This window comes from Pelodiscus sinensis, chromosome 24, assembly GCF_052426305.1.
Source record: "Pelodiscus sinensis isolate ZL-2025 chromosome 24, ASM5242630v1, whole genome shotgun sequence".
NCBI lineage: Eukaryota > Metazoa > Chordata > Testudines > Trionychidae > Pelodiscus > Pelodiscus sinensis.
The window spans coordinates 19,259,468-19,287,182 of record NC_143075.1 but is presented as its reverse complement, the minus strand read 5'-3'; the positions used below and the strand labels follow the sequence as shown (position 1 = coordinate 19,287,182).

The following is a 27,715-nucleotide window of genomic DNA, read 5'->3' as shown; positions in this document are numbered from 1 at the left end:
CCAGGAGGAGGAAGGGCCGGGAGCTGAAGGATGACATGATGGAAGTTCTATTTCTAGAGAACCAGGTGACTTGGGTCTGAGATGCACAGCTAGGATCCAGATCCAAAGTTTCTTCATAGTCCAAGGATGGTCCCATCTGGGATTTTGGTTTCACCCATTCAGTCCGGTTTGGGATCATGATCCGAACTTGCCCAAAGCTGATGGGGTGCTCACATCTGTGCATGGTGCCTTGAGTGGGGAAAGAGGCTGTATGTCATTTACCAAAGAGTGACAGGGGCTGCTTCTACCATTTCCCCTACCCCCGCCTCCCCTCTCCCCACCCTGGAGTTTGGCTCATTTTTTGCAAAGGTTGCAAATTCGGCGTGTGAATTTTTGTCTCTTTTTGTAAATCTCCGGAGAATTGGCGAAGCAAAGGGAGGGGAGGGGAGGAGGATGGGGAGAGAGCTATGACATTAACACCATTAATAGCCCTTATGGGAACTCCACACACAGACCCTTATGTCTTCCAGATAAAGGCTGGGTCAGCAGTGTGTGCAAACATGCCGAGGGATAAGGAGTGTGAACAGATCGGTGGGTATAATAGAGTCCCCCGGGGAAAGGGAAAGGGGGGGGCTGAGGATTGTGCTGGGCTACAGAAGTGAAATGGAGACCCCAGCAGCCAGTGCGGGCAGAGCTATTAGGTTTCAGGCTCAGCACCAGGATCTCTGTGTGTCGAGCCCGGAGTTAAATTGCGGACGTGGGAGGGAGAGAAAGAGTAACCCCGTCTCATGCTGGGGAAACAGTTCTGCGGTTAAACAACTGTTGGGGAGCAAAACGGGCATTTTTCTGTCTTCAAACGACCAGACCACTCGTAGGGCTGCCTCCTCCCAAAACTGCCTCACGCATCTCGGACATCCACCTGGGTCACGGTCTTGCCCCCGCCACCTCTTTCACCAAAGGAGGTGGAGAGCCAGCAATGCTAGGGCTCACAGAGTTTCCCGTGTGTCATTTTGCCTCCCGCTGGCTTTTCCTGCTCGATGCAGGTTCTCTGAAAGCAGCCAAGACTCGGGCTCCAACTCACAAGTTCAGTGACTGCAGCATGTCCCCTGGAGCCACCTAGTGTCTCTCTGGGCCTCAGTTTCCCTTTTGGGATCATGGAAACGATGACATTGTCCTACATTGTAACATGGTTTGAAGCCTATTGCTGGAAAGCTGTATTGGAGAGGGAAGGGATTATTATTATCTTCCTGAGAAGGGAAGATCTGACCCATTGGACCTTGAGCTAGAAAAGATTCCCTGTGTTGGGGTGAATCCTTCTCCCTGTAAGCACAGGCTGAATTGCCCCAACAGATGTAGCGGGCATTAGAGCGGTACTAGATGTGACCTTAGCCCAGAGGGTCTTCCTGAGATTTTAGCAATAATAATGCCCCCTTGTGCACAACGAGCCCAATCCAACTCCCACTGAAACTCATGGAAACCTCCTCCCCACCCGCTGCCCGATAGCCTCCGGTGAGCATTGGATCAGACCCTATGCTGCTCCAAGCGTTTATCTTTCGCTCTGCATTGGGCTAGGTAGCTCATCCTCTCAGTTTACAGCACATTAGTGGAGGAAGCCCATCTAAGGTAACTGGTCCAGAGCAGACGCGGCAGCAGCAGCAGCACTGGAATGCTGCTTTATTTCCTTATGGGCAAGGCCAGCACAGTCACGGAGCTGGGAGCCCAGCTCTGAGTGCCCTTCTCCAGGACAGTCAGCATGGGGCAGAGACGGAGACACGTCCCTGGCTCGAGGGTGGGCCGGGAAGAGTCTCCATGTTAGCGGTGAGCCAGCAAGGAGAAGGCAGCTCCACCAAACAGGAGCACCACGAGATCTTCTGGCCTCTTGCAAATTCTCCACTCCCCCACCTGCTCCCAAAGCATGACACGCTCCACCCGGCTTGGCTGTATGGACGGCAGGGGTTTGGGCTGGAGGTAAACTGCAAAGGGCGCTTGCATGCCCCTGGCCTGATTTACTTTGGCTGATAAAGACAGGCAAAGACCCTGGTGGAGAAACGAGAAGTGAGAACGTGCAGGTAGGCCAGAGAATGGTGCTCGGGGTGCGGGTGGGGGACTTCTACTTGGGCAAAGGCTCCTACCCCCATTTTTAGGGTGACATCCGTAGTCAGTGTACTGTGGTGGGACTGGCAGGGAGCGGAGGGAAAGTGCCAGCGAGCTCCAAATCCTCCCCACCGCTCTGCCAAGCCTTCTAATCCAGGCGCCCACGCAGCTGGAAGAGCCGCCCTGTGAACCAGCGGCAGGTTCCTTCCTTCCGAGGAGTTCCAGCCGCAGAGCGACGAGGGGGTGGAGGGAAGCAGAGCCCACAAAATAAATAAATAAATACCCCCCTTCCCTCAGCTCAAGCTGTGGTCTCTGAATCCCTCTCCTGGCTCCCAGGCAGCTGTGGGCGGGGGGGGGGGAGAATGCTCCTGCCAGAGTGCTGGTAGCAGCTGTTCTCCGAGGCACATTCCTGATGGCTTTTTCATTCCGACATCCTGGCAGGCTCGGCTTCTTCCCACCACTTTTAAGCCTGCCGCCCCTTGTAAAATTTTCTGGATATCAAGAGTGGACCTTTCACTGGCTCTCAGGAGCCACAAACATTAGTCAATCAAGTTCTCGCGGAAAACACACACACACACACACACACACATATTCATAACACTGCTGCCCTTTCCCCCTCGCTTCCCAAATGCTGCAGCCAGAGTGGATGTCTATTAGCAGTAGGTGATAGTGACATTACAGTAATGGGCAGAGACCCCAGACAACATCATTGTGCTAGACACTGTGTGTGCGCATACACACACACACACACACACACACACACAAAACATACAGTGTGAGAGAGAGTCCGCACCCCAAGGCATTCACAAGGCAAAAAAGACAAAAGAAAGCCAGAGGGTACAGAGAAGGGAAGTGTTTTGCCCTCTGTGACATAGCTGATCCAAGATCTCCTGAGTCCGACCTAATGCCTTACCCATTGGGCCCCACTGCCTCCCAGAGCAGCTAGGCTGACTTCCTACAAGAGAGAAGCAGTGGAAATTCCCCCAGTCAGAAGAACATGTGGTCAAGCTAAGGCACACTCTGGTTGTGTCTAGACTGGCAAGTTTTTCCACAAAAGCAGCTTCTTCTTGCCAGCTGTCTACACTGGCCGCTTGAATTTCCGCAAGAACACTGACGATCTCATGTAAGATCGTCAGTGTTCTTGCGGAAATACTGTGCTGCTCCCGTTCGGGCAAAAGCCCTCTTGCAGAAATCATTTGCGCAAGAGGGCTAGTGTAGACAGCTCAGATTTGTTTTGTGCAAAAAAGCCCCGATGACTAAAATGGCGATCGGGGCTTTTTTGCGGAAAAGCGCGTCTAGATTGGCATGGACGCTTTTCTGCAAAAAGTGCTTTTGTGGAAAAGCGTCCATGCCAATCTAGACACGCTTTTGTGGAAAAGCGTCCGTGCCAATCTAGACGCGCTTTTCCGAAAATGCTTTTCACAGAAAACTTTTCCGTGAAAAGCATTTCCGGAAAATCATGCCAGTGTAGACGTAGCCTCTTAGTATAGGCCGACTAGTATTATTTGTATTACTGTAGCATCTCGGAGCCCCAACCCTGGGCAGGGATCTCATGGTAGTAGCACTGTTCAAACACAGGATGAACCCAGTCCCTCTTCTGTCTCCCTTCCCGTTGCCTCTCACTCTTTCCCTCACCACGGTTTGGTTTCACATCTGAAATGCCTTTGTGAACTCGCCCCCGCCCGCCCAGTTCCAGTTAGTGTCTCTGATCCCTGACCCTTCCCCACACATGCCCCTCCACCTGAGCGGCCTGTAGGTCTGTTGAACTCACTGGCAGAGCTTTGGAACTTGGCGGGTCCTGCAGCTGTCCAGCTAAGTGGAAGTTTGACATGTTGACAGCTAATAAAAATTTGCAAGCTGCAGAACAAGGGGAGGGAGAGGCAGGCCAGTGGCGGGCTCCTATTTCTCATCTGCTAAGCTCGTTGAAGAGTGAGCAGCATTTTCCAGAGGCGTGTGGTCAGGGTGCAGGGTTCCCGCCTGCAGGCACCGACAGCGTTCAAGATACAAGTCCTTTCAAGACGTGTTAAGTGAGTGGAAAGGCTGCCACTGATTTCAGGGGGTTTTGGATCAGGTTCTTAGGGCCTGATCCTATTGCCAGTGAAAAAAGCAGCCATATCCCCCTTGACTTCAATGGGAACGGGATAACACCCTTACTTGTGTGCTCCCCCAATTCTCCATGATGGGGCTCCTTTTTCTCACTTGCCTCGTTTGCCCCCGCTCCTACCCCACACAAGCAAACCACTGGGGCTGTGTCTAGACTGGCAAGTTTTTCCGCAAAATCATCTGCTTTTACGGAAAAACTTGCCAGCTGTCTACACTGGCCGCTTGAATTTCCGCAAAAGCACTGACCATCTCATGTAAGGTTGCCAGTGCGTTTGCGGAAATACTATGCTGCTCCCATTTGGGCAAAAGTCTTTTTCCGAAAAACTTTTGCGCAAAAGGGCCAGTGTAGACAGCAGAGATTTGTTTTCCGCAAAAAAGCCCCGATCGCAAAAATGCCGATCGGGGCTTTTTTGCGGAAAAGCGCGTCTAGATTGGCCACAGACACTTTTCCGCAAAAAGTGCTTTTGCGGAAAAGCATCCTGCCAATCTAGACGCGCTTTTCCGAAATGCTTTTAACGGAAAACTTTTCCGTTAAAAGCATTTCCGGAAAATCATGCCAGTGTAGACGAAGCTTGGGAGTCGGGTGGGGCCACGCCTGCGGAGCACTTGCATTTAGTCCCCAGTCTGGTCAAGCTCCCCATAGCCAGGTGTGAGACGTTCAGGTGGGGTCACTGCAGGGCTGGTTGCTCATCAGGGTATGTCTGCACATCACCGTAGGGAGGACAATCTCAGGTCAAGGAGATGAACCACATTAGCTCTAATCCAGCCTCGTGCCCTGTAAATAGGGGATACCTGCTACACCAGGCCCTGTGGGAGGGGCTGGTCTAGCTGAGATGCAAGACCTGTACTCAGCATGCCTAGCCCCGCCCGTTGCTCACGCTCCATTTTTAGCAAGCTCGCTCCCTCAGATCTAGTCTTCTCGAGCTGGGAATTACACCCCCTGCTTGATGTGTTGACATGTCCTTAGCCACATGGTGTAGAAGCCGGTTTGGGGCATCTGCCCTGCTGATTCCGATGGTAGCAGGGGAGCCTGAGCGGACACTGGATTAGAGTTGAGGGTCCAGTCTCAGGAGGGTCTATGGTTTGATAGAACCTAGAGTCATAGAATCATAGAACCCTAGAACTGGAAGGGACCTCGAGAGGTCATCGAGTCCAGCCCCCTGCCCTCACAGCAGGACCAAGCACCATCTAGATCAGGGGTGGGCAAAAGGGCCTCCGTGGGCTGGATCCGGTCTGCCACGCAGGTTGAGTTGGTCCGTGGAGGTCCTGCACTCCCCTGCTGCCAGGCTAATCAGGGCCTAGGGACAGCGGAGTGCACGGTGCTTAGAGTCAACCCTGGCAGTTGACTCTAAATGACATGCACCGGAGGGCAGGGAGCAAGAGACTTCACGCTTCCTCCCACCCCCAGGTCAATCAGAGCCTGGGAGTGGAGAGGAGAGGGGAGAGGACGGGAGGGGAGGGGAGGGGAGCGGAGCGGAGGGGAGGAGGCGCAAAGTCTCCTCCTGCCCTGCCCCTACCCTGCAAGGAGTATGCAGCACTTGGAAGTGCCCCCAGTCAAAAATTATTGCCCACCCCTGGTCTAGATCAGTCCTGATAAATGTCCATCCAACCTGCTCTTAAATATCTCCAGTGATGGAGATTCCACAACCCCCCTGGGCAATTTATTCCAGTGTTTAACCACCCTGACAGTTAGAAAGTTTTTCCTAATGTCCAACCTAAACTTTCTTTGCTGCCATTTAAGCCCATTACTTCTTGTCCTATCCTCAGAGACAAAGGAGAACAATTTTTCTGCCTCCTTGTAACACCCTTTTAGATACTTGAAAACTTCTGTCATGACCCCCTCAGTCATCTTTTTTTTCAAACTAAACAAACCCAGTTCTTTCTGTCTCCCTTCATAGGTCATGTCTTCTAGACCTTTAATCATTTTTGTTGCTCTTCTCCGGACCCTCTCCAATTTCTCCACATCTTTCTTGAAATGTGGTGCCCAGAACTGGACATGTAACTGCCACTGGGCAGGTTTGAACCTGGGATTTCAGGAGCTGACTATAGGAGCCTCTACCCTCTGAGCTAAAAGCCAGCTGCCTCCCAGCCTATGCTATAGAGGTCTCTTGACCTTAATTGTTGCTGTGGTCTAGGTGCCACTTGCATTACTCAATAATCACACTAGGGCTATATCTACACTGGTGGGTTGTTGCACCAGAAGTATGCAAATGAGGCTAAGCATGGAATATTGCCGAGCCTCATTTGCATACCTAATGAGCCGCCATTTTTGCGGAAGAGGCTCTTGCGCTAGAAGGAGCTGTCTACACTGCCCCTTCTTGCGCAAGAAAAACCCTCTTGTGCAATGCCGTTATTCCTGAAAATAATCACGCTTAGCCTCATTTGCATATCTCTGGCACAAGATCATAGCTTAGGTGTGTGGGTTACAGACACAATACTCCAGGGCTGTGTCTAGACTGCATCCCTTTTCCGTAAAAGGGATGCAAATTAGACATATCGCAATTGCAAATGAAGCGGGGATTTAAATCCCCCCCACATCATTTGCATAAAAATGGCTGCCACTTTTTTCCAGCTCGTAGCTTTGCCGGAAAAAAGCGCCAGTCTAGACGCGGATCTTTCGGAAAATAAAGCCTTTTCCGAAAGATCCCTTATTCCTTATTTTACAGAAAAGGGATGCAGTCTAGACACAGCCCAGTTGAGGCCTAATCAGCGCAAAGTAGGGCGGAAGAATGACTGTGTCTCTTGCTTACAACACTCCTGTTAATGCCTCCCAGGATCATGTTTGCTTTTTTTTTTTTTTTTTTTTTGCAAGAGTGGCAAACTGTTGACTCATATTTAGCTTGTGGTCCACTCTAACCTCTAAATCCCTTGAGATTAATGATGGAAAGCTCTTTGCTTTGTTATGTAGCCTTGTTTTCAATGAGCTACCTGTGCCCACCATTCAGCTCAGCATGTGGTCCTGTGGGTGCAGTTAATTACATGTTGTCTGGCTAGTAATTACTGTCCGGTGATCAGGTGTGTAGGGCCTGATTCTTAAGAGGGGCTTTGGATTGTGCCCTGAATATCAGGACAGTCAAGCTTGAGGGGGGATTCAAATCAAGATTCAAGAGCCCTGGTATGGGGCATCTGCCCTGCACTGGCCCTTTAAGGGTAAAACCTCGGCTGAGGGCAAAGCCCACAGCTGAGGCTGATATTGCCAATTAAGACCCAGCTGTGGACTGTATAAATAAGGGCTCCAGGAGTGTAGAGGGCAGAGATTCTTGCTGGGGGGGAGTGAGGGATTTGGCTGCTGTGGAAGCTGGGCTGGGCTGGGCTCCGCTCCTGATCCAGAGTAGGGCTGGAAAAAAGCAGGCAGAGCTGGGGAGCCCTGAGCTGGCCTTGATCCCAGGCTGCAGGGCCTGAAGCAAGGCCTGAGAGTACTAGGGCTGCAGGGGAGCAGCTAGGATAGAAAGAGGCAGCAGGTTTACCCCCACCTCCTTGCCAATGCTGAGTGGCCATGTCAGACTGCAGTTTGCCCTGTGCCTGGGGCTAGGTGAAGAGTGGTTGTGGGTCACTGAGGCAAGGTGGGTCCAGGGGAATTGGGGGTCCCTGGGAGGGGAGGACCCCAGAGTGTGGAGACTGGTAAACACTCTTCTCCCCCTTCCCTTGAAGGGGGCTGAGAGCTACTGGAGTGGGCACTGCTGGAGGGCAATGTCATGAAGGGGTTGCTGTGGTCTGGGAGTGAGATGGGTCCAGAATGGAGAGCGTGAAGTGAGGACCCGGGGGATGCCAAGCGGCTTTGCATGTCTCAAAGGCAGGTGGGGGAATTGGTGACCACCAGCCTCCCAGCTGATTGTTTTCATTGCTCAGCTCTCCCAATTTCAAAAGTGGACAGTGATGCACAGGGCCCAGTGCAAACAGCTGGGCACCATTTCTTCTGCCATCACAATGAGTCAATGCATGATGCTCTGCATAATTCAGTAATGCAGGTTCGCGGGACAAGAGCCTCAGGGGGTTCAAATCGATATTGACTGCAATGATGTTCAGTGACTTCAAGGGAGCGAGACTAATTTCCAGCAGCTGAGGGTCTGACATGAGTGGCTGGGAAAGTCCCAGCTGGGGAAGGCAGCCAAAGCCCCACCCACTTCTGCCCGAAGCCCCACCCCTTTCCTCAAAACCATGCCCCTTCACTTCCTTCCCCTCGTCCAACCAAACCCCACCCAACCCCAGCTGAGGGCTGGTGCTGCCACATGGCATGACTCCAGCCTTCCTCGGCTGCCACAGAGGAAGCTGGTGGCTGGGCAGGGTAGGCAGTTTTGGGAAGGCAATGCCTTCCCTTGCCTACAATACCTCCCCTCCCCCTCCCATGGTCCCAGCCCCTTCCTGTTCCAGCTGCAGAAAGCCCTCTGGTCCGGAGTCCAGTTCCCAGCAGGTAAAAGAGGATCCCTGCAGTGTGTCAGGGTGTTGGGGAGCCCAGTGCTCTGCCCAACAGGAAACTCTGGTCAGTGGCTGTTTTGCATAGCAAAGTCTGTTTGTGATGTTGTCGGTCCCAGGATATTAGAGAGAGAAGGTGGGTGAGGACCAGTCTGGTGCTGGACCAACTTCTAAGGGGGAAAGAGGCCAGCTTTTGAGGTGGCACAGAATTCTTCTTTGGGTCTGAGCAAGGGAGCCAACCGCCTCTGCGGGACCCTTGGCAATGGGGGAGGAGGAGGTTCCACACTCCCAGAAGGGGTGGGCCTTAGGTAGAAGGGGCGGGGCCAGAGGCAGCCAGCTTTCTGGCAGCCATTTAAAGGGCCTGGGCTCCAGTCGCTGCTGCTGAATTGCTGGGCCCCAGGGCCACTGCCTCCTTAGCCCCCTTCCCGTTGGCAGGTGTGGGTCTGGGAAACTAACTCCCCCTTGTACCGAGCTGTGGCGCCGAGTTAATTCCCCAGACGTGAAGAGCAAATGTGCGCAGCCCCAAAAGCTGTCCCCACGCCCCCGGGTCTGGCCGAGGCTGGTCGTACTCAGCAGGAGGTCCCTCCGGCGCGTGGGGGTGTTCCATGACGCCGGTCAATGTCTTCCCTCAATCTCAGTGTTACTCAGGGACATGTGAGGCCGCTTGAGTCTCATTCCGCGGGCCTGACTCGTTGATTCCAAAGGTCTTTGGGCCATTTCCAAAGGGGAGCTGTTGATGCAAACCTTCCTCTCCCAAAGGGCAGCGGAGAATGTTTTCTTTCTTCCACGGGGTTTGCCTCGTTTGCATTGCTGGCCTGGGGGCCTCAAGGAGGTTATGACACAACAGCAGCAGCCAGGAGAGACTATGCTCAGGATAAGGGACTTGCGCTGGCAGAGGCCAGGTTGGCATGTTCATTGTCTGTGGCACGCAGCCAGCTACATGGCTCTCTCCTACACGGGGGCACCCACACCGAACTGCTCCTGGCATGATGGCAGCCATTTCAGTGGCATTTCCTGTACGTGCCCATGCAAGAGGCTGGCAATGAAATTGATGCCTAGGCATGCCAGTCAGCCCCTAGCTCCTGGGGAGAGAGGTTGGAGGGAGGTTAGAACATTTGCCGGTCAAGTTGAAAAGGGTATTCCCCACTACCACCAGAGAGGATCGTTCTGCATTCCTCTCCACCATACTGCTCCTCCCTCTCCGCCTCTCCCCTGCCCCAGTCTGAGAAACAGAAATGGAGATGGATCAAATAAAAGGAAAGCCCACAACCCCTTTGCCTCAAACCACACTCTCCAAAGAAGCCCAATACCTTTCCATTAGCCACTAGCTTGTAACTAAAAGCTTCTGCTTTCCCAGATCTCCCAAGCCCTGGTTGGCAGTTCTTCTCTGCCTGGAGGTCTATAAAATCAGGACAGGTGTGGAGAAAGTGAATAAGGAAAGGTTATTTACTTGTTTCCATAACATAAGAACTAAGTGTCACCAAATGAAATCAATAGGTGGCGGCATTAAAACAAACAAGAGGAAGTTTTTCTTCATGCAGCGCACAGTCAACGTGTGGAACTCCTTGCCAGAGGATGTGGTAAAGACCAGGACCTTAACAGGGTTCACCAAAGAACTAGATAAATTCATGGAGGGTGGGTCCATCAATGGCTATGAGCTAGGATGGGGAGGAAGAGTGTCCCTAGCCTCTGTTTGTCTGGAAATCGGTGACAGGGGAGGGATCACGTGATGATTACTTGCTGTGTTCCCACCCTCTGGGGCACCTGGCATTGGCCACTGTCAGAAGACAGGATGCCGGGCTAGATGGGCCTCTGGTCTGACCCAATCTGGCCATTTTTATGGACTTACAAAGTTAAAATCTATAAAAATTGCCAGGATGCCCCTCACCTCCCGGCTGTGTGCGCACCCATGGGTGAGCTTAGAATTGCACCCGTGCTTGCTGCTATGCACGACAGAGACCCTGTAACTGACACAGCCCCAAAGGGAAACAGAAAAGTGTCCGTTAAGGGACTGAGGCCAAGGGGAGGGCACTTTACTGGAGAGAGTCTCTCCCGCCTCATTGAGTGTATTAAACATCACAAAATAAGACCATAGCAGGCCCTGTAAAAAGAGTTGCCTGGGGTGTCACCCTAGCTGGGCTGGAGCCCCTCCCCCTGCCCTGTTTCCAGCATGGCGTTGGCCTAGAACAGCTTGTAAGGTTGAGACTTTGGTCCATCAAGATTTGCCTATCCTGACAAATGCTTCTGTGTGTGGGTCAGACTGGGTCAGACCAAAGATCCATCTAGTCCAGTGTCCTGTCTTCTGACAGTGGTCAACGTCAACTGCCCCAGAGGGATCCATCAAATGATCCATCTCCTGTCGCCCATTCCCCCACTTCTAAGGACGCCATTCCTGCCCATCCTGGCCAATAGCCATTGATGGACCTAACCTCCATGAATCTATCTAGCTCTTTTTTGAGCTCTGTTATAGTCTTGGACTTCACCACGTCCTCTGGCAAGGAGTTCCACAGGTTGACTGCAGGATCTTTGGTCTGACCCAGTGTGCCTGTTCTTATGAGCTAATGAAGCTGTTTGTCAGGGTAGGCCTATAATGGGAAATCTTGATGGACCAACGTCTCAACCTTACACGTTGGTCGATAAGGGAGTTCTGTGAACTCTTAAAGAAATTGGAAACGACAGTCTACCATCCTCAGACTGGTGACCTGCTGGAATGTGCGAAGAAATACTTCCTTTGGTTTGTTTTAAACCTGTTACCTATTAATTTCATTTGATGACCCCTAGTTCTTGTGTTATGGGAAGGAGTAAATAACTCTTCTTTATTCACTTTTTCCACACCAGTCATGATTTTATAGATCTCTATCATATCCCCTCTTAGTCTCCTCTTTTCCAAGCTGAAAAGTCCCAGTCTAATTAATCTCTCCTTATATGGCAGCTGTTCCATACACTAATCATTTTTGTTGCCCTTTTCTGAACTTTTTTCAGATGCCAAGATATCTTTTTTGAGATGAGGCAACTGCAAATGCACGTAGTATTCAAGATGTGGGTGTACCATGGAGTTATACAGAGGCAATACGATATTCTCTGTTTAATTTCTATCTCTTTCTTAATGATTCCCAACATTCTATTTTTTTTTTTAATTGCCACTGCACAATGAATGGATGTTTTCAGAGAACTATCCACAGCGACTCCAAGATCTCTCCTTTGAGCGGTAACAGCTAATTTAGTCCCCATCATTTTATACATATAGTTGGGATTATGTTTTCCAATGTGCATTACTTTGCATTTATCAACATTAAAATTCATCTGCCATTTCGTTGCCCAGTCACCTACTTTTTTGAGATCCTTTTGAAGCTCTTCACAATCTGCTTTGGACTTAACTAATTTGAATATTTTGTTTCATCTGCAAATTTTGCCACCTCACTGTTTACCCTTTTCTCCAGATCATTTATGAATATGTTATGAACATGAATACGTTGAATAGGGTTGATCCCAATACGGACCCCTGGGGAACAACCCGAGTTACATCTCTCAATTCTGAAAACTTACCATTTATTCCTCCCCTTTGTTTCCTCTCTTTTAATCAGTCTCAGAGAGGTAGCCATGTTGGTCTGTATCTGCAAAAACAGATAAGCTGTCCAAATAAATCTGTTAGCCTTTAAGGTGCCACAGGGCTCTCATTATCTTTTAATCCATTATCATTCCATGAGAGGATCTTCCCTCTTATCCCATGACAGCTTGCTTTTGCTTAAGAACCTTTGTGAGGGACCTTGTCAGAGGCTTTCTGGAAATCTAAGCACACTATAACCATTGGATTTCCCCTTGTCCACTTGCTTGTTGACCCCCTCAGAGAAATCTAGTAGACTGGTGAGGCATGATTTCCCTTCACAGAAACTTTTCCCCCAACAAATTATGTTCATGTATGTGCCTGACCATTCTGTTCTTTACAATAGTTTCAACCAATTTACCCAGTAGTGAAATTAGATTTAGTGGCCTGTAATTACCAGAATCACTCAAGAGCTCTTATAAAAAACTGGCATAAAATTAGCGATCCTCCAGCCATTAGGTACAGAAGATGATTTAAAGGATAGGTTAGAAACCACAGTCAGTAGTTCTGCAATTCCACATTCGAGTTCTTTCAGAACTCTTGAGTGAATGTCATCTAGTCCTGGTGACTTTTCTTATTATTTAGTTTATCAATTTTGTTCCAAAATCTCCTCTAATGACACCTCAATCTGGGATAGTTCCTCCGATTTGTCACCTGAAAAGAATGGCTTGGGATTGGGAATCTCCCTCGTTTCTTCAGCCATGAAACCTGATGCAAAAATGCATGTAATGTCTCTGAAATGACTTTATTATCATCCTTGAGTGCTCCTTTAGAATCTCGATTGTCCAGTGGCTGATTGTTTAGAAGGCTTCCTGCTTCTGATGTACTTAAAAAATTGCTGTTGCTTTTTTGAAGTTTTGTCTAGCTCTTCCTCAAATTCCTTTTTGGCATTTCTAACTATATTTTACACTCCATTTGACAGATTTTATGCTCTTTTCTATTTTCCTCACTAAAATGTAACATCTATTTTGTAAATAATGCCTTTTATCTTTTACTGCTTCTTTTACTTGGTTGATAAGTAACAAGTGCACTTTTTGGACTTTTTGGTTCTCTTACTATGGTTTTGTTTTAAATTCGGGGTATACATTTAAGTTGAGCCACTATTATGAGAGCTCGCTCCCTATCATGCTCGCATTGCTCAATCACAGACATATTGCTTCTGGGCAATATGTTGCATAATCCACTACTGGTACTAAGATATATTAATGGCCCTCTGAACTATCCTCTCAAAAGGAGTTCCCGGAAGAGACAGTGGAATGAGGGGCACCTGCTTAACACCCTTAAGCTTAGAGAGGTGGCTGTCTGGACTGGAAGCCCAAAAATCCACATCTTGGAATACCTGAGGCCTATAAGGAGGTCAAAGTTTTCTCCCTCCCCAGATGTCCTGCACAGAGGGCCTCTTAGGCCAACCTTAGTACCTTTCACTGATAAATGTTAAGGACTAGCAACAAGACCCTGGCTTTCCCAGTCTGTCCGTTTTGTTGTTTGCAATACAGCCATTCCCCTCATAGCTCAAAGTGAGTCATCTCTCTGGGCATCTATGTTCCTCCATGTTCACTACAGGTTGTTTGTCTCCCCCATCTGTTGTTGCCAAGTTCACCAGGATAGTTATCGGGGAAGGGCACTAGAGTTAGCAACCTCTGAAGCCTAGGGTCTCCTGAAGTTTAACGACTGACAGCATCTGTTGCACCAAGTTCTGTGGATGTTCCTGTTGGCATGTGGCTAATTCCCTCAAAATGTGATGTTGGGCTAAGAGCTGTAGCCTATTGCTGCTTGCTTTTTGTGTCCCATTTTAAGAGCCATTCCAAAGCTGCTTTGGTCAGGTCCTTCTCAATCTTGAACCCTTTCTCCCCACTCCAGCAGGGCCGAACCAATGCCCGCATTCTCCACCACCTGTAAAAAGAGTATTTCTTGGACATGCCCGTAGCTGAGCTGAGGCCCCTTGCCTTGCCCAGTTTCCATGAGGGGGTTGGCCTAGAACAGGCCACAATTTCTTAGTCCTAATAGTGGTCCTGCCCTTGTGGGCCTGTTGACTTTGCATTTGGATGGGGAAAAGTGAAAGTCCAGATCTACACAAACCAAGCTCCTTCTGGGTGCCTTACTTCAGAAGTGCCTGGATAGCAGCTTTGTTGGAGTCCCTATGGTTGGGTAGCTGAGTCAGTTCTGCCCTAGAAGGGTTACCCTGGGGTTTGTTTTATAGTACTTCCCCCTTGTGTATTGCAGCTTCCTCCTTTAAAAGGCCTCCTCCCTACCTCTCATGATTGGGCAGGACTACATTAGCACATGGAGTCTCCCAAACCCTTTGCCTGTCAGTGAAGGATTTATATGGTCAGATAAAACCACCATTGAAGTCAGTGGGAGCCAGAACTGAGGCCAGGTCTCTACTACACTCAAAAAGTCAGCTGAAGGGTCGCAATTCTAGCTACATAAATAACGTAGCTGGAGTTGATGTATTTTAGTCCAAACTTGGCACCATTTCCACAGCAGGAGGTTGATGGGAAAAATGCTCCTGTCCACTTCCCTTAGTCCTCGTGACAGCGAGGAGTAGTGGCACCAGTGGGAGTATCCTCAACATTCAATTTAGCAGGTCTTTACTAGACCCACTAAGTAAAATACAGGAAGATCGAGCACCACAGCATCACTCTTTCCCAAAAGAGGAGACATGGCCTAAATAAGAACTTCAGGACTGGATCTATCATTAGGCAAGATCAGCTTGTTTTGCTTTCATAGTGTGGGGGTGGGGGGGGTCTATATGAGGTAATTTACAGCAGAAAATGATGGTCCTTTTCATACTTGTTTAGTAGTGAGTGTAAGCTTGCAGAGTAGATGGAATGAGTGGCGGAATGAGTTCAGATGAAATAAAAATTGGAACACAGTTTTCCCTGAAATGCTACCTGGCAACTTTTTTTGAGATTCAGCAAAGTTTGGAGCATGGGCTGTAATAACAGGGATACAGGAGAGAGAAGGCAGAACTGGTGGGGGCAAAATCAAATCAATATCTTAGTTGTCTGTATACAAATGCAAGAAGTATGGGGAATAATCAGGAAGAACTTGAAGTACTAGTAAATAAACACAACTATGACATAGTTGGTATCACAGATACTTGGTGGGATAATACACAATAGATTGGAATATTGGTATAGAAGGGTACAGTTTGCTCAGGAAGGATAGGCAGGGAAAAGTGGGAGGAGGTGTTGCCTTATATATTAAAAATGTATACACTTGGACTGAGATTGAGATGGTCATACGAGACAGACTTGTTGAGACTCTCTGGGTAAGGTTAAAAAAAACAAGGGTGATGTCATGTTCGGGATCTATTACAGACCACCTAACAAGAAAGATGAGGTGGATGAGGCTTTTTATAAACAACTAATAAAATCATCCAAAGTGCAAGACTTGGTGGTGATGAGGGACTACAACTATCCAGATATAATACAGCAGGGCACAGATTATCAAACAAGTTCTTGGAATGTAATGGAGAGAATTTTTTATTTCAGAAAGTGGAGAAAGCTAATGGATGGGAGCTGTTCTAGACTTGATTTTAACAAATAGGGAGGAACTGGTTAAGAATTTGAAAGTGGAAGGCAGCTGGGGGTGAAAATGATCATGAAATGATAGGGTGTGTCTAGACTACATGGCTCCGTTGACGGAGCCATGTAGATTAGGCAGGATGGCAAAGGGAAATGAAGCAGCAATTTAAATAATCGCCGCTTCATTTAAATCAAAATGGCCGCCGGGCTGTGCCAATCAGCTGATTGTTGGCACAGCGCGGCAGTCTAGACGGGGATCTACCCCGTGAAACTAGGCTTACAGGATCTGCTGATGAAGGGTTCTGGAATCAGCAGATCCCCAGCTAGACTGCTGCGCTGTGCCAACAATCAGCTGATTGGCACAGCCCAGTGGCCATTTTGATTTAAATGAAGCAGCGATTATTTAAATCGCTGCTTCATTTCCCTTTTTTGTGTAAACTAATCTACATGGTTCCATCAACGGAGCCATGTAGTTTAGACGTACCCATAGAGTTCATGATTCTAAGGAATGGTAGAAGGGAGAACAGCAAAATAAAGACAAAGAATTTCAAGAAGGCAGACATTAGAAAACTTAGAGAGCTGGTAGGTAAGGTCCCATTGGAAACAAGACTAAGAGAAAAAAACAATTGAAAACGGTTGGCAGTTTTTCAAAGGGACATTATTAAAGCAAACTATTCCACTTCATAGAAAAGATATGACACATAGCAAGAGACCACCCTGGCTTAACCAGGAGATCTAGAGTGATCTTAAAATAAAAAAGGAGTCCTATAAAAAGTGGAAACTGTCAAAGTACAAAAGATTAATATAAACAAATAACATAAGAATGTAGAAGCAATATTAGGAAGGTGAAGGCACAAAACAAGCTCATCCTAGCTAGAGATAAAGGGGAACAAAAAAAATCTACAAATATATTAGAAGCAAGAGGAAGACCAAGGACAGGGTAGACCCATTGCTCAATGAAGACAGAAAAACAATAACAGAAAATGTGAGACAGGGATGCTTAACGACTACTTTATGTTGGTTTTCACCAAGGAGGTTGGTGGCGATTGAATGCCTAATATAGTGAATGCAGGTCAAAATCAGGTAGGCTCAGAAGTTAAAATAGGAAAAGAACAAATTAAACATTTCTTAGAAAAGTTAGATGTCTTCAAGTCAATAGAGCCTGATGAAATGCATCCTAGAATACTCCAGGAGCTGATCGATGAGGGATCTGAGCCATTAGCTATCATCTTTGAAAAGTTATGGAAGATAGGAGAGGCAAAGATAGGAAAGAAAACTGGAAAAGGGTAAATGTAGTACCCATGCATAAACAGGGAAATAAAGAAAACCCCGGAAACTACAGACCAGTCAGCTTAACTCCTGTGCCAGGAAAGATAATAGAGCAAATAATTAAGGAATCTGTCTGCAAACATCTAGAAGATAATAAGGTGATAAGTAACAGCATGGATTTGTAAAGAACAAATCATGTCAAACCTGCTTGATAGCTTTCTTTGACAGGATAAAAAAGCCTTGTGGATAAGGGGGAAGTGGTAAATGTGGTATACCTTGACTTTAGTAAGGCATTTGATACAGTCTCACATGACCTTCTTATCAATAAACTACTAGGGAAATACAACCTAGATGGGGCTACTATAAGATAGATGCATAACTGGTTGGATAAACATTCTCTGAGAGTAGTTATTAATGCATCACAATCATGGTAAAAGGGCATAACAAGTTGGGTTCTGCAGGGATCGGTTTTGGAATGGGTTCTGTTCAATATCTTCATCAACGATTTAGAAAATGGCATACAGAGTACGTTTATAAAGTTTGCTGATGATACTAAGCAGGGACAGGTTGCAAATGCTTTGGAGGATAGGGTCATAATTCAAAATGATCTGGACAAACTGGAGAAATGATCCGAGGTAAATAGGATGAAGCTCATTAAGGACAAATGCAAAATACTCCACTTAGAGAGAAGTAACATTAGTTTCACACATACAGAATGGGATGCAACTCTCTAGGAAGGAGTACTGTAGAAAGGGATTTAGGGGTCATAGTGGACCACAAGCTAAATATGAGTCAACAGTGGGACACAACTGCAAAAAAATCAAACATGATTCTAGGATGCATTAACAGGAGTGTTGTGAGTAAAACACGAGAAGACAGTCTTCCACTCTGTGCCGATTAGGCCTCAATTGGAGTATCGTGTCCAATTTTAAACACCACATTTCAGAAAAGATGTGGAGAAATTGGAGAAGATCCAGAGAAGAACAACAAAAATGATTAAAGGTCTAGAAAACATGACCTATGAGGTAAGATTGAAAGAATTCGGTTTTAGTTTGGAAAAGAGAAGACTGAGAGGGGACATGATAACGGTTTTCAAGTACTAAAAGGGTGTTACAAGGAGGAGAATGGAAAAACTGTTCTCCTTAACCTCTGATGATACGACAAAAAGCAATGGGCTTAAATTGCCGCAAAGAAGGTTTAGGTTGGACATTAGAAAAAAACTTCCTAACTGTCAGGAAGGTTAAGCACTGGAATAAATTGCCTACAGAAGTGGTAGAATCTCCATCATTGGAGACATTTAAGAGCAGGTTAGATAAACATCCATCAGGAATGATCTAGATGGTGATTGGTCCTGTTGTGAGGGCAGGGGACTGGACTTGATGACTTCTCGAGGTCCCTTCCAGTTCTAGTATTCTATGAGGCTACGTCTACACTGGCCCCATAAAACGGAATAGTCATGCAAAGCAGGTAAGTCAGAATAGGGAAATCCGCGGGGGATTTAAATATCCCCCGCGGATTTAAATAAACACGTCCGCCGCTTTTTTTCCGGCTTGGGGAAAAGCCGGAAAAAAGCGTCTAGACTGGCGCGATCCTCCGGAATAAAGCCCTTGAAAGTAGGAATAAGAGATCCTCCGGAAAAGGGCTTTATTCCGGAGGATCGCGCCAGTCTAGACGCTTTTTTCCGGCTTTTCCCCAAGCCGGAAAAAAAGCGGCGGACGTGTTTATTTAAATCCACGGGGGATATTTAAATCCCCCGCGGATTTCCCTATTCTGACTTACCTGCTTTGCATGACTATTCCATTTTATGGGGCCAGTGTAGACGTAGCCTGAAAGTTTGCTTGAACATCAGGTTGTTTGCGGCCGTCTCCCAAAGCCCTCTGCATGTCTTGGTTTGAGTCAGAACCCAGAGCTGCCAAACTCATGGTCATCGGGGCATGAGCAGCAACCACCCAGCAATGTGCGAGTTGTTTTATATTCTTATGAGGAGCTCAGATGCTACAGTGATAAGAATGGTTTCAGTGTCTGGATGACTAATGGGTGAGGTCCTCAGCTGATACAAATGTCCCTTCCTCCATTAAAGTAAAGGGAGCTATGCTGATTTACACCAACTGAGAATCTGGCCCTTTGTATTCAGAAGCAGAGCATTCTAGAGGCCTCCTACGAAAGCACTCTCTTCCATTATTTCCAGCCCCAAAAGGTCCAGTTCATTAAAAAAAATGAACACATATGAAAAGGACAAATCAAATTTCAGAACAGAAGGGGGATGCGGGGGGAGGGGGGAAAGGTAAATGTCTGTGAGCTAATGGTATTAGAGGTGATAATTGGGGAAGCTATCTTTGTAATGGGTGAGATTTTTTTTTAATTGTTCATTTTTAAAAATTATATCCTTTGGTATATATGGTTGTGACTATTTTCTTCCACTATTTGATCTGAGGAAGTGGGTCTGGCCCACGAAAGCTCATCATCTTGTTAGTCTTTAACCAGCTAATAAACCATCTTGTTAGTCTTTAAAGTGCTACATAGTCCTGTATTTTGTTTCAGCTACACCAGACTAACACGGCTACATTTCTATCACCCTTCTCTAAACAGAATCTCTAGCTCCACCACAGCCATCATCCCATCTGCCATTTAAAGGACACAAGTGTGCCATTTATCCATTGCTTAGAGCCAGTGAAATTCATGGCACTCAATCTATTCCCCTGGTAATCACCCCGTTAAGCAGGTCTGCTATTTATTAGGGCACCAATTTAGTGGATTTCGTTGTGGTTAACAATGGAAAATGTTTATTAGACTCCAGTGTGGTGTTTGCCAAGATATTTTAATCGTTTATCTATTTCCTTCAGCGTCTAAGCTATTTTTGCAGGCGATTCATAGCTTTTACTACTGCAAAGAAAATCTCCATAATATAAATCAATGTGCTGCTGTTCTGTTGTTAAAGCCTATCACCAGCCAGACAATAGCAGTGGGAAATCTACTTCCCAACACCTTATTCACCTCAGTGAGGTGTGTACATCAAAGCCTGTTTTGGAAGGCTTAAATGCAACGGTAACACTGTTAAGATTGGGCCATCTAAGAAGCAAGGTATTCAAGCGAAGATCAGGCACTTAAAAAAACCAAAACCCACATCACTCTGCAACTGCTTTATGCCATTGGTGAATTTATTCTAATGTCTTTCAGCTTCCCCGTTTATCCCCAGGACATACAGTTTGTAGGGGAGATAAATAGATAAAACAGTGATTTTGTTCTTTTTGTTTACATAATGGCCTTTCTTTTGCCCACTGTAGAACGGGTAGATGCTGCAAAACAATGTTTGCAAAGGTTCATTCATATTCCAAACAGCTGTTCTCTCCCGCTATAGTTATAGTCCTTTTTCTCTGCTAGCTACAGATAAAAAGGATCCTTCAAAAAGCAAGTAGGAAGGATGCACAAGTATGCAGTACTCAGGACTCTAGACATGAAGGTCCAGTTCATGGCTCAAACAGAAGATCCCTGTATGACCTTGGGCAAGTTACTTCATTTATCCTGTGCCTCAGTTTCCCATCTGTTACAATGGAAGTAATAGTTTTCCACGGTACAGGAGTGTTGATGAGAAAATCCATTTGTGATTTGAGATGCTCAGATACTATGGTGATTAAGTACCATATAAGCAGTTGGTTGCATACGTGCTTGGAAAGTGCGTGATTCATTGGATTAACGCATGTACTTACATGTGAATGGATGCATTCTTGAATGGACAGTAGGGTTCATAATTTGTTGTTCATTCTCTGCTATTCATTATTCCTTATCTTCTTGTTTAAAAACAATTTCAGGCATCCAGTCAAGGATCAAAAACAATGCCATGAGACTTAGCTGGCCAGTCATCTTGAATAACTAGCGGTGAATAGCACATAGCTGAGCTAAACAGCTGGCAAACTGTCTATACAATTCAGTTCAACCCATTCTGTAGATACTTACAAATTAGTAACATTCACAGGCACTAGGATTTTCAAAGAGAAAATTTGGCTAAATTAACTGGATAATTTTCTTTGTAAAGAATAATTGGATCAGCTCTAATAAAATATTTAATTATTTATAGTGTGGCAGGACCCAGAAGTGGTCGGGCCCTAGTGTGTAAGGTGCTGTACATACATAAGGCCTGTCTACACAGCCAAAGCTGTGCATAGGCTAGCTTACCTGAGCTAACTGAAATCCAACTAAAACAGGAAACAACAGCAGTTAACACAGGCTTCAGAGTGGACTAGTGAGATTAGTATGTACCCAGGGTCCATGGCAAACTTGACCTGCTGTTGCTCCCCTGCTAGTTGGATTCAAGTTAGTTTGCATATGATAGCTCAAGCATAGCTTTTGTTCCGTAGCAATATCTGTCCAGGTAGATACAATCCCTTGTTCTAAACATATTCATAAGCAATATTCTAAATAATCTGAGTTCCCTCTGTTATCTTTCTTGCATTTCTCATTTTCTAGTAGAGGAAGTCCATGGATAGCTCTGTTTAGCTCTCTTACATCATTATATGGTCCCAGCCCTGTCATCTATACACCGCACTAGCTTTACTGTATGTATGCCTGCTGCTTCCTTATCCCCATTTTACAGATGGGGAACTGAGGCACAGAGAGACCAAGTGACTTGAACTGGGGACCCAAATTAGTGCTCTAACCCCTGGGCCATCATTCCTTGAGCATATGTGTTCAAAATTTGTGCTCTTGATGGGTGATCAGAGAAAGAAGCCATGGTCTTCTGTTTAGTTGTTACGTCATTACATTGTAAATACACAACGGCTCTAGGGGCCCTGACAATTACATTTCCAATACAAGAATCCCCCCGGGTCGCCCGCATTAAAATGCAAACATTTAGACAAAAACGCTACTCAGCCAGCCAGTTCCAAAACGTTCCTTTCCATCCTACATCCCCACCATTCCAGGACAATTGCAGGTAGACGGGACAAAGCGCACACACACAAATTTGCCGTCGGAAACAATGTGGCGCAGTCAACTAGGTGTTAATTAAGGACTCAGTCGTGCAAACTGTAATCCCATGAGCAATCATCATGCCTAGAGTTGCCAGTTTGGGTTGGACATATTCTTGGAGGTTTCATCACATGGCTGCAGTTTTAATTGAAGATTCGTCTTTAGTTCCTGGAGACTCCAGGACAATCCTGGAAGGGTGGCAACTTTAGTGATGCCGGCAAGTTGCCACGTTGACTTAAGTGGATTCTTGGTGTGGTTGGGCCATCTCTGATTGAATAGGTCTTTTCCATCCCTGAGTTCTGCCACTGTCTGAACATATGTTGCGCTTATTCCCTTCTGTCTGAGGAGGAGGGCAGAACTTGACTGTTCCATCCCTGTTTTCACTTACCAGCTCATTCATTCTGTCCATCTTCCTCCAACATCAAGTCCTCATTAGGCTGAGCAGGAACACAGCAGCCTTTCTTTCCCACGGGAGACTCTTTCTGACCTCCCTTCCTTCTCCTTGTCTGACAAATTGTGGGAGCTGACCCAGATCTCAGTGGCTGCTAGGATAATTCAGTCCAGCCCGCCCTGGCAGGCAGCTGACTCGGCAGTGTTGCTGTACTGGGTGAGAACAAGTGTCTAGTATAGCAAGTGTAAGTATTGGCAGGACTGGGTGCACGGGTTCATTTAAAATAAGAACCAGCTCTAACCTTTGTCCGAAGCTCAACCCGAATCGACCTGAGCTGCCAAGGCAGAAGGTGGGTGGTTTTGTGGCCAAGGCGTCTGCCTGGTATGCAGGAAATCTGGATTCAATTCCTGGACGTCCTCCCTGAATGACTTGGGGAGGCTTTTTTGTCACTCTGTACCTCATTTCCCCATCTGTAAAATAGGGTGGGTGAGGAAAATGCTCTCAATTTTTCTGCCACCCTTATTTAATTAGAACAAAAGATCTCTGGGGCAGGGACTATCTCTGACTATGTGTACGTGCATCTCCCAGTACAACGGGGCCCTAATCATGGTTGTGACCTCTAGGCAGTATGGGATTACAGATAACTTTTTTCTACTTTGCAAGTCCCCCATGCCTATCTACCTACATGGCTCCCTTGCACCTATAGCAATCAAAGTGGTGCACAAAAAATCAATGTGTTTGTCCTCTTAAGGCAGGGAAGTATAATTACCCCACCACCACATTAGAGAAGAGGTCTTCACATAGTGGTCCATATTGAATGATTGTGGCTAAGGTAGGATTTGAATCGAGATATCCTGGCTGTTAGTCCCATGACTTCACTGCAAGACCACATGTCCTAGGCTGACTGGGAGTCAGATCAATGAGGAAAATAGTGAAAGTGAATCTGTTTGGGCAGGTCTACACTTGCACCCCCTTTCAAGAGAGGGATGCAAATGCAGCTGAGTGAAATTGCAAATGAAGCATGGATTTGAATTTCCCATGCTTCATTTGCATATTCGAGTTGGTGCTATTTCAAAATAGCGCTATTTTGAAAAAAGAAATGCTGCCGAGGCTTGGTTATTTCGAAAGAAAACCCTTCTTCCGAAATAACTGGTAAACCTTGTTGTAGGAGGAATAAGGGTTATTTCATAAGAAGCATTTTCTTTCGAAATAACCTTGTCTCGATAGCGTTTCTTTTTTCGAAATAGTGCTATTTCGAAATAGCTCCATAATGCAAACCCGTGCTTCATTTGCAATTTCGCTCAGCTGCATTTGCATCCCTCTCTCGAAAGGGTGCAAGTGTAGACATACCCTTTGTGCGGTAGAATCATAGAATACTAGAGCTGGAAGGGACCTCGAGAGCTCGTCAAGACCAGTCCCCTGTAGCTTTGTATGACTGGAAATTGGAAATACGAGTGGTCTCACAGCAAGCCCAATTTGAGAGGTGTTAGTGGGTTGGCTAATTCAGCCAAGCGCCCAAACTTCTGACTGCTTGTCAGAATCAAGCTCAAACTTCCAAATCCTTTGAGGGTCATTTCATTAACCCCAGCAACAGGGAGCAGGGAAAGGAAGAGAGAGAATCTTGTGCTTTTCCTAAAGCCTCTCTGATTAGAATCAGATTCTCACGGAGCACATGGATACACCAGGATCACTATGCAAAATAGGCGAGATGAAGGAGCTTTCGGGGGGATTTGGAGCAATATCTGAGCTCGAGAGTCTGCCTTTGAAATAAGGGCTGGATTTTCTCCTTAAAATGAACCTGCAGTTCCTATCTGTCCAGGCAAGCAAGAGCTTCTATGTTCATGAGCAAATATGGGTTCCTACATGACCAGTGGGAGAAGTTCACCCATGAGCAAGTCTACATGAGGCCTGTGCACCATGTAAGCCCACAGCGGGTAAATGTCAGTGTTCCCTGTAAACTGTAAGCTGAGCAATTGGGCAGCCACGCAGGAGAGATTCAGGTGCCACCCAGCTGATTGGCAGAGTGCCCCCAGCTGACCACAGCCAGCAGTATGTGTTTCTATTGGTGGTGCACATCCACACATGCCTTGATGCACATAACATTTATTCTGCACATAGATGGAAAATCTTAGTGGGAACATTGGTAGACGTAAGTGTTGTATAGGCTTGTTGGCGCACAGGCTTTGTGGGCTTTCTGCACAGGGATAGGTTTCCCCTTCCAGTGACTGGCAGGGCATTCTGAACTGCAATGCCATGCCACCTGTCCCTTTGTAAGCACGTCTCGTGGCATGATTTACAGAGAGTCACTGGTGGGCCGTCTGCTTTGTTCTCTCGGACAGGCTATGAAGATCACTGCAGTGAGGAAGAGTTAGACTGGAAATGGGAGGTGGATTTTGCTTTGTGTTTGCAAGCCTGAAAAGGGCACCTCCTCATTCCACCTCCTTGCTCCCTGCATATCTGCCAGCCACACCAACTACCTTTACTGAAACTAGCCTGTTTTTCCTTTCCCGCGATCCCTGCTGAGACAGTGCAGCTATGGGAGAGCAAGCTGGGTTCTGAACTGCACAACGCAGTCAGTACAATTGCCCGGCTGAAGTTGTGGAATCTATATTCTCATTAGAGATACCAGAGGAAGAAACAAGACAGGTTGATTCTCAGATCCCTCGTGGTGCCGGTAGTGCAGACAAGAATCTCTTCTGTTTCCAACAGCATCAACTGCAGCTGCTATATTGGCAACTGCTTTTGTGATTATACACCCACGAGAGACCATGTGGGTAAGACAAGAGGCAAAGTCCCTCTCGGCATCGTATATAAAATGAAGATTGACAACTCCCTGTTTAGGCTCTGCCCAAAAGTAAATACATTTTTAGAGTAAGAAACTTCATGCAGGGATATGGGAACAGTAATCGGCTCTTTGTGACCTTTTATGTCTCTGTATTGCACTGATGACCTTGCTCTTGGAGAGAGACCCCAAATGTCTGTATCCGATGCAAAATGCTGCCTGCTGTGAGCTAAATTTTGCTCCATCTCCTATACTACTTCAGCAAGACGAGAGGGTTTACAGGATCCTCTTGCAGTTAATGGATCATGAAGATCATGAACCCAGGGGACCTTTTACCTCTTTATAAAAGAGGCAGGCAGTCTCCAGATAGACATGTCCATCTGCTTCCAGGTGTCATAGAATACTAGAACTGGAAGGGACCTCAAGAGGTCATCAAGTCTAGTCCCCTGCCCTCAAAGCAGGACCAAACACCATCTAGATCCTCCCTGATAGATGCCTGTCTAACCTGCTCATAAATATCTCCAGTTATGGAGATTCCACAACCTCCCTAGGCAATTTATTCCAGTGTTTAACCACGCTGGCAGGTAGGAAGTTTTCCCTAATGTCCAACCTCAACCTCCCTTGCTGCAATTTAAGCCCGTTGCATCTTGTCCTATCTTCAAAGGCCAATAACAATGTTTCATGCACAGCCCTTTTTCCAAGGGCCAGACAGCTCATCCTACAAGAAGATACTAAGTATGCACATCTGTCCAACCCCATCCCAAAGGCCTACCGATAGGACAGTGCCACAGCAGGCAGACCAACAACTTCAAGACTGCTTCCTTTTCCTCCTCTTCCCCCCACCATGGTCTGGTTTTATCAGGCATGGCCTTCACCCAGGGCTTAACATGCTGGTAACAGGATCTTCGGGTAGGAGACTCTTCAGTGGCTGATAAAGCCTTAACTGTTGTGACGTGAAAGCAGGTTCCCTTTGAAGTGAGCCTCGCATTCCAGTTAGATGCTCTAGCCTGTGTATTTTAACTCCCAATAAAATGATTTTTAAGCATAAAGCCTTGAGCCACCTTTAAGGGGCAGGAGGGAAAGAATTGCTAACGTCATTAACTGGAATGTATCTTTTTTTTTTTTATTTTGTTCCGGTGGGTTATAAATAAGGTGCAGAATCAACCTGTTTCAGCCATGAAATGTCCTTTCCTCTGCAAAGGGAGATAAATCCTATACATTCCTTTGTGGATGCTTTCAGCAGTATGGTTGGTTTTGTTTTGTTTTAAGGCTCTAATATCTACCAGTCGCCAGTCTCGGCTCGGCATCACTAGCATGCAGTTGCGTAGCTCCTTTGGCTTGCTTTTGTTTTTGGGTTAAAATGACTATTTATGATTTGGCTTACAACAGGGCCTGGAGACCCCTGCTGTTGGGTGTTCGCTGTGCTAGGTGCTGCCCATATCTGCAGTAAGAGACAGCTCTTGCACCAAAGAGCTGGTAGGTAAAGAGAAAACAAAGAGGAGGGGGAAAAGAAGTCATTTCATCCTCATTCGAAAGAGTCCTGCTGGCTGCAGATTAAATGATTTCCCCCCAGGTCACACAGGGTGCATCTACACTACACCATTATTTCGGAATAACTAGCGTTATTCCGAAATAACAATGTGAGTATCTACACAGCAATGCTGTTATTTTGAAATAATATCGAAATAACAGGCGGCTTATTCTGACTTCTATAAACCTCATTCCACAAGGAATAACTCCTCTTTCACAATAGCTATTTAGAAATAGCTGCAGTGTGAATGCTCTGCTTCTATTTCAAAATAGCTCCTCACCAGGACCATTCTAAGTAATTTCTCCCCAGTGCTTCCTGGGGCTGTAAATCAAATTAGCACGTCCACATTAGGGGAGCCTGCCTCAGACTAATTTTGAGGCTTCCCTTTAGCGATGATGCTCTATTTCAAAATAAGCTATTTTGGAATATTTCTTCCAGAATAGCTTATTCCGAAATAAGCGTGCAGTGTAGATGTACCCACAAGGATCCTAGGACAGAGTCATCTCTTGAGTGCTTGTCTAATATTTTAACCACCAGACTAGCCTTTCTCTACAAATACATGCACTTGTTGGTTTGAAATGTGGAACACATCTGGGCAGCCAACAGGAAGACATACGTACACACAAAACAAAGCAACCACGGGGCACTCTGATCAGTTGTATTGCCCTGCGAAGGTCTGTGTATCAAGAAGACATGGTCTGTTCCAACACAAAGAGAAACAAAGCAGGGCAGCAGGAGGGTGCTGCGGACAACACTTGCGAGCAGATCAGCGTGGAATGGGTTGGAGGAAGAAGAGGCTGTTAAGGAGGGATATTAAGGAGAAAAGAGAGGTCACTGGTGAAGAGATGGGAAATTCTGCCAACTGTGGGTAGATGGGATGAATAAAATATGCAAAGATGAGACTTGGGAAAGAGTATAAAGACAGAAGAACACAATGGGCCTCTCTACACTTCTGAGAAGAGCAATGCTCCGGAGATTGATCTTCTAGTGTTTGATTTAGCAGGTCTAGTATAGACCCTCTAAATCGAACACAGAGGGAAGCCCCTGCCAGAGT

General features: G+C 46.6%; 1 protein-coding gene across 7 annotated transcripts in view; it reads left to right on the top strand.

Annotated features, from left to right (window-relative positions):
* PAX7 (paired box 7) overlaps window positions 1-27,715 on the top strand; it is a 178,141-nt gene that overhangs the window by 76,146 nt on the left and 74,280 nt on the right. The window lies entirely within an intron of this gene.